An 8,007-nucleotide genomic window follows, 5' to 3' on the forward strand; every position below is an offset into this window, starting at 1 on the left:
TGCGCGGGCGATTCCCGCGCAGGACCTTTACAAAGTATTTGGACTGTATTCAACATAGTCACCATTCTTGTCCAAACACTTCTTCCAACGGTACAACAAGGCACCGATGCCGGCATGGAGGAAATCTGTATCCAGTCCTTGAAGCCACGTCATGGCGGAATGCTGAACGACCGTACCATCGTTGGATCACTTGGCAACCAGATGCTTCTTCAATGGTCCGAAGAAATGGAAATCATTGGGTGCCAGGTTAGGGCCGTAGAGTGGGTGGGCCAGATGGTGCATTTTCCTCGCCAGGGGAGCCAATAATGTTACAAGTTACTGCAACACACAGGAGCGTTCGTGGACGAAAATTCGCAGTAAGCGACCTGGACTTACTGCGTGTCAACAGGTGTCACGTTAATACACGACAACGCCAGGCCACACGCAGCCACCAGTACGCGAGAACTGCTACGGCGCTTCCCGTGGGAGGTACTGGACCATCCGAAAAATCATATTTCCCTGTGCGAGACCATGTTACTTTTATTTTGAAGCTACCTTGTATATACATCTTTCTCCTTAGTTTCCAATTGTCTGTCGTTCGTGTTACTTTCCACACTTTCTTGTTTCCGCTTAATACGCTCCGCGCTGATTGGTTCAGACGGTAGAACGTTGACCATCTGAGTCCAATTTGGTGGATTCGATTCTGGCTTAGAATAAAAAACCATTATTATATAATTATTAATCGTTGTCGGTTATTTAACGATGATTTTAGGTGTATTTACCTAACTCACAAATTATATTACATAGTTTAATTCCATCATCTGTTCAAATTAACTAGGAATGACTGAGAAGCCATTTCCGAATAGGCTATGGAGAAGATGACGGCAAAGGCTTCAACTACTCAACCTTCGCAATGTGTGGCATATAGTAACTAGCTCTATGCCTGGTCGCTTGGCCCCCAGGATTTAACCTGGTACTCATTTTTGGCGTAGACTAAATGAACCTTAGGACCATGTACTTCGCTAGATATGGAAATCGCATTTTCAAAATTTTAGGCTTCCAAACGGGAAATTAAACCTACGTCCTTTACCACGTCGGTTAGATATCTCTTAGCTAAATGAAAAGCCCAAGTTATTAAATTCTAACTGGGAAATACTGAACATTCTGGGTTCTTAACAAAACATTCTGTAAGATTATCCGAGGTTTCTGCAAATTGCTGCTGACTCAGCTATTAGGTTGCCTAGAACAGTGTGAAATGACCGTGTCTCGAAACAACTGAAGCTTGACGTACGAACGTGGGTTAACGTCTCTCCCTGTCTGTCCTAATGTAACGGTCATCCATGTTAATAGGATGTTGCTCTAAGGTTAGTGCCGCAAAAGTTAAGAATAGAGCACGTTTTACCACGCCATAGGATTCATGCTTTTTTCTTTTCTTTTACTCTTTGCAATCAAGTTTTTGAGACAAACCACCTTCGGAAGTTAACAACAGCAATTTCCTTCCATGAAACAATGGGATATGGTTATAAAAAATAACTGTGATTTTTGTAGGTGGCCTTGGATTTCAGCAAAAGGAAGGCGCAAACGATACTGGTCTGGTCAATACTGTTGAACACGCTTTGCATTTCTGGTGGGGTTCCCAAACAGAAATGATCACGCCAACCCTATATGGTGGGATGTAATCACTATTTCCGTGTTTCTGGTGTCCTCGAGCCAGAGGAATTAATCAGATGCAATTAAAATCTTCGACTCCACCAGGGATCGAACCCGGTACCCTCTGGACCGAAGGCCTCAACGCTGACCAATCAGCCATGGTGTCGGACTGTTTAAATACAACACCGTTGCCACTGATTATTTAAGATAACACAGTATATCTCACATTTGTTCAGTTCCTGAACAGTCAGCGTCGAGAGAGTCCCGGGTTCAATTCTCGGCTAGGTTGGGGATTTTTAACTGCGTATTGTTAACTCCTTTGACTAGTGGAATGAGTGTTTGTGTTTGTCACAATGTATTCTTCTTCATGTACTCATAACACGTTACACTACCAACCACCACAGAAACATAGAATTGGCGTCAGGAAGTCCATCCCAGTGTAAAACAAGGCATAGTCTTTATGTGCGACACAGCTCGAACTCGCGACTCGCCAGCGTATGGGAAAAGTGGCAGCAGCAGCCACTAAAGAAGATCGCAGTCTCAAACTTAGCGTAAAAATGTTTTATTTATTATTATTGTAAAATCTTCCCGCAACAGCTGCAGGTTGCCCAAGGACAAAGAATACCTGAATAACAATAGATTCAGGTGAATGGCTTATCCTTACCTGAGATAGCATGAAGGAACATAAGAATAGGCAAAAGAGTAGATAACCATAGCGAGGCACGTCAAACATTTGAGGTTGTTGAAGATTGTGCTGGAATTCTTGGAGGTAGTGAAATGAAATGTCGTATGGCTTTTAGTGCCGGGATATCCCAGGACGGGTTCGGCTCGCCAGATGCAGGTCTTTATATTTGACTCCCGTAGGCGACCTGCGTGTCGTGATGAGGATGAAATGATGATGAAGACAACACAGACACCCAGCCGCCGTGTCATTGGAATTAACCAATTAAGGTTAAAATCCCCGACTCGGCCGGGAATCGAACCCGGGACCCTCTGAACCGAAGGCCAGGACGCTGACCGTTCAGCCAACGAGTCAGACTTGGAGGTAGTAATGGCGATGTTATAAATTAAATCTCTATTCAGCCCAAAGGTATTGCGGAAGTTGACAAAAAATGTAGTTATGTTTACTCGGGATCTAACAACGAGTCGATTACTGTGATAGATGCGAACTTAAGTTTATATATTACAAGCAAATTAATGCTAATTGCAAGAACTGTCGGTAACAAAGATCTTGTGTAAGCATAGTGTCCAATCATCTCAAATTATTATTATTATTATTATTATTATTATTATTATTATTATTATTATTATTATTATTATTTGCTTTACGTTGCACTGACACAGACAGGTTTTATGGTGACGAAGGAATAGGAAAGGGCTAGGAGAGGGAAGGAAGGGTCCGTGGCCTTAATTAGGGTACAGCCCCAGCATTTGCCTTCAGGGCTGCTGACAGTGGGGTTCGAACCCACTATCTCTCAAATGCAAGCTGATAGCTATATGACCCAACCGCGCAGCTAATTACTCAGTTATCTGAGAAATATTACGTTCGCCACCATTATGGCACGAAGTCACAAAAATGGGTTACTAGGTTACGGGATGAAAATATGGCATTAGATGTTTCCAAACCGCAAGTTCTGGGGGTCAAAAGCATACTGTTAAACAAGTACCCAATTCGTTCAACAAATGTAAACTCTCATCAGTAGCATCGAGTGGGTAATTTTTGCTTCCTAATTCCTTTTTGTACTGTATGTGAAAGACGTGTTATATTCCATGCTGATATGATATATTACATATTATTATTTTACAACCTGTTAGGCAGCAGTGGTAAGTTGTGTAATGAAAAATGAGGTATACTTTGTCCTAGTGGCAACCCTATAATTAGGGAAGTAATAAAATAAGTCCGCCTCTATGATGTAGTGGTTAGCGTAATTAGCTGCCACCCCTGGAGGCCCGAGTTCGATTCCCGACTCTGCCACGAAATTTGAAAAGTCTTACGAGGGCTGGAATGGGGTCCACTCAGCCTCGGGAGGTCAACTGAGTAGAGGTGGGTTCGATTCCCACCTCATCCATCCTGGAAGTGGTTTTCAGTGGTTTTCCGTGGTTTCCCACTTCTCCTCCAGGCAAATGTTGGGATAAAAAAATCGTATGGCCTCAGCTACCGTGTACAGACATTTCAATTTGACGCCATCTGGCTGTCTGCTCGTCAATTTCGACGTTCCGTTTTACTCTAGGCCCACTAGATGGCAGACCGAGTAAACCGAAACTCTCTTGGGCGTCTATGGCTGAGTTTTAATTAATTTTGTCGGGTAATCACCAAATGTGTCACCAGAGATCTTTTACATGCCGACATCGTACGACATGGAGTGTCGAATGGACTTTTTTCCGCCCTTCAAAAATCCGACTACCTCTGCCAGGTTTGAACCCGCTATCTTGGGATCCGGAGGCCGACACTCTACCACTGATCCACAGAGGCAGCTTAAATGTTGGGATGGTACCTAACTTAAGGCCACGGCCGCGTCCTTCCCTCTTCCTTCTCTATCCCTTCCAATCTTCCCATCCCCCCGCCTCCGCAAGGCCCCTGTTTATCATAGAAGGCGAGGCCGACTGGGCGAGGTACTGGTCATCCTCCCCAGCTGTATCTTCGATCCAGAGTCTGAAGCTCCAGGACACTGCCCATGAGGCGGTAGAGGTGGAATCCCTCGCTCAGTCCGAGGGAAAAACCGAACCTGGAGGGTATGCAGATAAAGAAGAAGAAGAAGAAGAAGAAGTAATAAAATTAAATGAAATAAAATAATATAACATTGCACGTCAGACTGCCAGCTCTTTTCCAACACTCTAGCGCCATTTGGGGCAATTTTGAACCATGCGGTATTTCCGTCCATCTTCCTTTATGGACCATTATGTGCTCTATGTTGCGTGAAGACTACCTGAAGAAACATTCCGGTACACATTCTAAGGGTGAAAAACGGAAGTAGACGGAAATATCCCATGGTCGGAATTATCCCAGTTGACCCTATATATTAATGTTCGTCAGACCGTGAAACATTTTCCAACGATCGTGCTTCACGTTTTAAAATTAGACTCTCGGCTCTCATTTCTCTTATGCAGTGAGGAATCTGATTATACATTACACCAGGGTTTCCCAAACGTTTTGTCTCTGAGGCACCCTCAACATATCATATTCAAGTCTAAGGACCCCTTATAGCCACAGAACACAATACTGCATTCAGTAAACAAAAACAAAACAATTTTTTTTAACCCAGCATTTTGTAATAACACCATGTTCGATTATATTAGTGTAATTTAAGGCTAATATTTACTTTCTTTGAAAGTTTAATTTAACTGATCAGAAATGATAAAACAATGTGAACAACTGGATCTGGAAACTTATTTGAAAATATTCACTTGTTGCGGTTGTTAGATTAATGCAGGGCCTCTCGAACGCCCAAAATCTCACGCGTGCAGATCGAGGCGCAAGAGCTCCGTGCACTGTGCATCGGTGCCGCTCGGCATGGCTCGGATCAGCGCTTCGTCTCTGGGCTACTCGGCTATGCTCGGCTCTACTCGGCTATACTCGGCTCAACTCAGCCCGGATTTGGAGCTCTACGGCGCAAGTGGGGCAGAGGGAGACAGCGGAGCGAGCGAGACAGGCGCGAGGAAAGAGAAAGTAAGCGCTATTGCTCCAAATCGAGGAGTGGGGGGGGGGGGTCTGCACTCTGGTCAACCAAGCCAAGTCGTCATTTACACCGTGCACAGTGCGGAGCATGCACCCTGAGAGGCCCTGGATTAATGTGGCGGGTGGTTTTACAAGCGTAGTCACTCGAACCGAAGATTAGCCTCTGCATCAGTTCTGTTTCTGTACATCGTTTCCATTTGTGTGAGAGCAAAAAAGGTACACTTACTCAGGTATGTTGTCATGAAAGGCATTGAACGCAGTATTTTCTTTCTAGAAATTGTCTGGTATAGGGGATGTCATGGACCCAGAACTCGATCAAAGACGTGGAGTTGCGAAACATTCATGGAACTTCTTAATCAGTTTACCCTCGGACTCAGTGAGGGATCCCACCTCTACCACCTCAAGGGCAGTGTCCTGGAGCTTCAGACTCTGGGTCGGGGGATACAACTGGGGAGGCGGCCTTACCTGCCATGCTGAACAGGGGCCTTGCGGGGGGATGGGAAGATTGGAAGGGATAGACAAAGAAGAAGGAAGGAAGCGGCCGTGGGTTTAAGTTAGGTACCATCCCGGCATTTGCCTGGAGGAGAAGTGGGAAACCACGGAAAGCCACTTCCAGGATGGCTGAGGTGGGAATCGAACCCACCTCTACTCAGTTAACCTCCCGAGGCTGAGTGGACCCCGTTCCAGCCCTCGTACCACTATTCAAATTTCGTGGCAGAGCCTGGAATCGAACCCGGGCCTCTGGGGGTGGCAGCTAATCACACTAACCACTACACCACAGAGGCGTACTTCATGGAACTTCCTGGAGCTAAACATGCCACTCCATTTGATTCTGAACCCATACCATATTTCAATTTACTGTATTTTTCACTTTATCCCTGCCAAAATTCTTCGGATAGTTGATCTTCCTCAAGGGAGGGCAGTTGATGTACAGTTTCAAAGAAGGGATGTCTGATACACAACATTTTCTGAACCAGAGGCGGAAGATATGGTCTGCGTGTGGATGCTAACAACTCCAAGTGTCTCGCAATTACATCACTTACACTGCCTTGTTGTGTTTCTTCTTTTTCCGCTGCTAACTTGTACCATCCATCGGCCAAATTAAGAATGGTCTATGAATTGTGTGTGTATAATAAAATTTCACTCTTCAAATACTTACAACTTACATTATTATTGCGGACCCCTTGGATTATCGTCGCGGCCTCCAGGGGTCCGCGGAGCACTGTTTGGGAATGGTTGCATTATACTATTAACTCAAATTCGGCACCAACCAACAGGTGTATATATTATCCAACTGATATCAAGATGGCAAATGTGATGCAAAAATAAGCACGCTAGTAGTGCTACGTGACTGCTGATTTCATGTCCTCCAGTTTTCCGTTGAATCGAAAAATCCACATGCATTACCTGAGATTTGAACCCTGATCACCTTGGTGAGAAGTCAGCGGCAATTTTACTCGGCTGTCACGCCTCCAAACAGTGGCACCATCCTCTAAAACACGTGATTCAAAAGGTTGTGTAGAAACTGAAGCAGCCCATAGAAAGGTTGAAGTACAACAATTTTCGAATACAAAAATACTGTCTACTATAAAACTCTGCGTCAAGGAAAGCCTGAGAATGCCAGGAACAACATGGACAAATTATTTTATTTACTTTTTCCAAAATACTCTCCATTCGTAGCAATACAGAACTGACAATCAATGAAGAGATAGTGGGTTGCGCACATACAGTAGTTTGCTTACCTCCGTCAATTTACTAAGCCAACGTGAGACCTGCATTGAATGCGGTGGGTGACAATTCGACGAGCTTTTGTGAACACCACTCAGTGTCCAGAACCTAACTCCACTGTGGTACAAACGACTATCATTTCACTGATTGTCACTTCTGAATTATTTACGAATGTAGAGCGTTTTGGAAAAATAAATCAAATAAATTGTCCATTATGACTTTCCTGACATTCCTAGGCTTGTACCGACGCAGGGTTCCTCCTAGACTCGACGTTCCTTCCTAAAGTTGTTGTAGTTCGACACCCCTATGGGATACTTCAGGTTCTGCACAGACTTTTGAATCACCATGAATTACTCCGGAAACTCCGATCCTATATCATCCCATCGAACATATAAGGTAAGTATACTTGTGAGCTTCAGATTGCCAATACTGAGTACAAGATTGGCAATTCAAGCCCCACCCTTTCCAAATTGTGCGATTTTCTACAGTGTCATTCAAGGCTAAACTTCTTATTATAAAATCCTAGATGCCTGACTCAGTTCGATGTCATGGTTGTTACTCACATGGATTTAAGACCCTGGCGGCGAATGAGAGGAAGTCACGTCACATTCTACAATTCATCGAACAGCAAGAACTATCTTGTTCCGCACTCTTCACACTGTTCAGCAGACGGCGTGTCCGGTGTTTGGAAATTCGCTTCGCCTATCAAAGCGGTCCTGTTTCCATGCCAACAAGGTGCAGACTTTTTTTTAATACCGGCTACCGGCCTTGGAAACACTCTCAAAGTCATGATCTCGCGATTTGAACTGATCTATGACAAAGAGGCAGGCCAAGAACCCAGTAGTGCCTGAAGCCCAAGTTAGCTTTAAAACAACATAAGTGAGACAAATACAGTATCAGTTAGACGGCCAGAGTCGTAGCAGCTGGGTTTGTACAGTACGGTCAAGGTTCGACTTCCAGTGATGGTAAATAGG

The sequence above is a fragment of the Anabrus simplex genome, chromosome 8 (genome assembly GCF_040414725.1).
Source record: "Anabrus simplex isolate iqAnaSimp1 chromosome 8, ASM4041472v1, whole genome shotgun sequence".
Classification (NCBI taxonomy): Eukaryota; Metazoa; Arthropoda; class Insecta; order Orthoptera; family Tettigoniidae; genus Anabrus; species Anabrus simplex.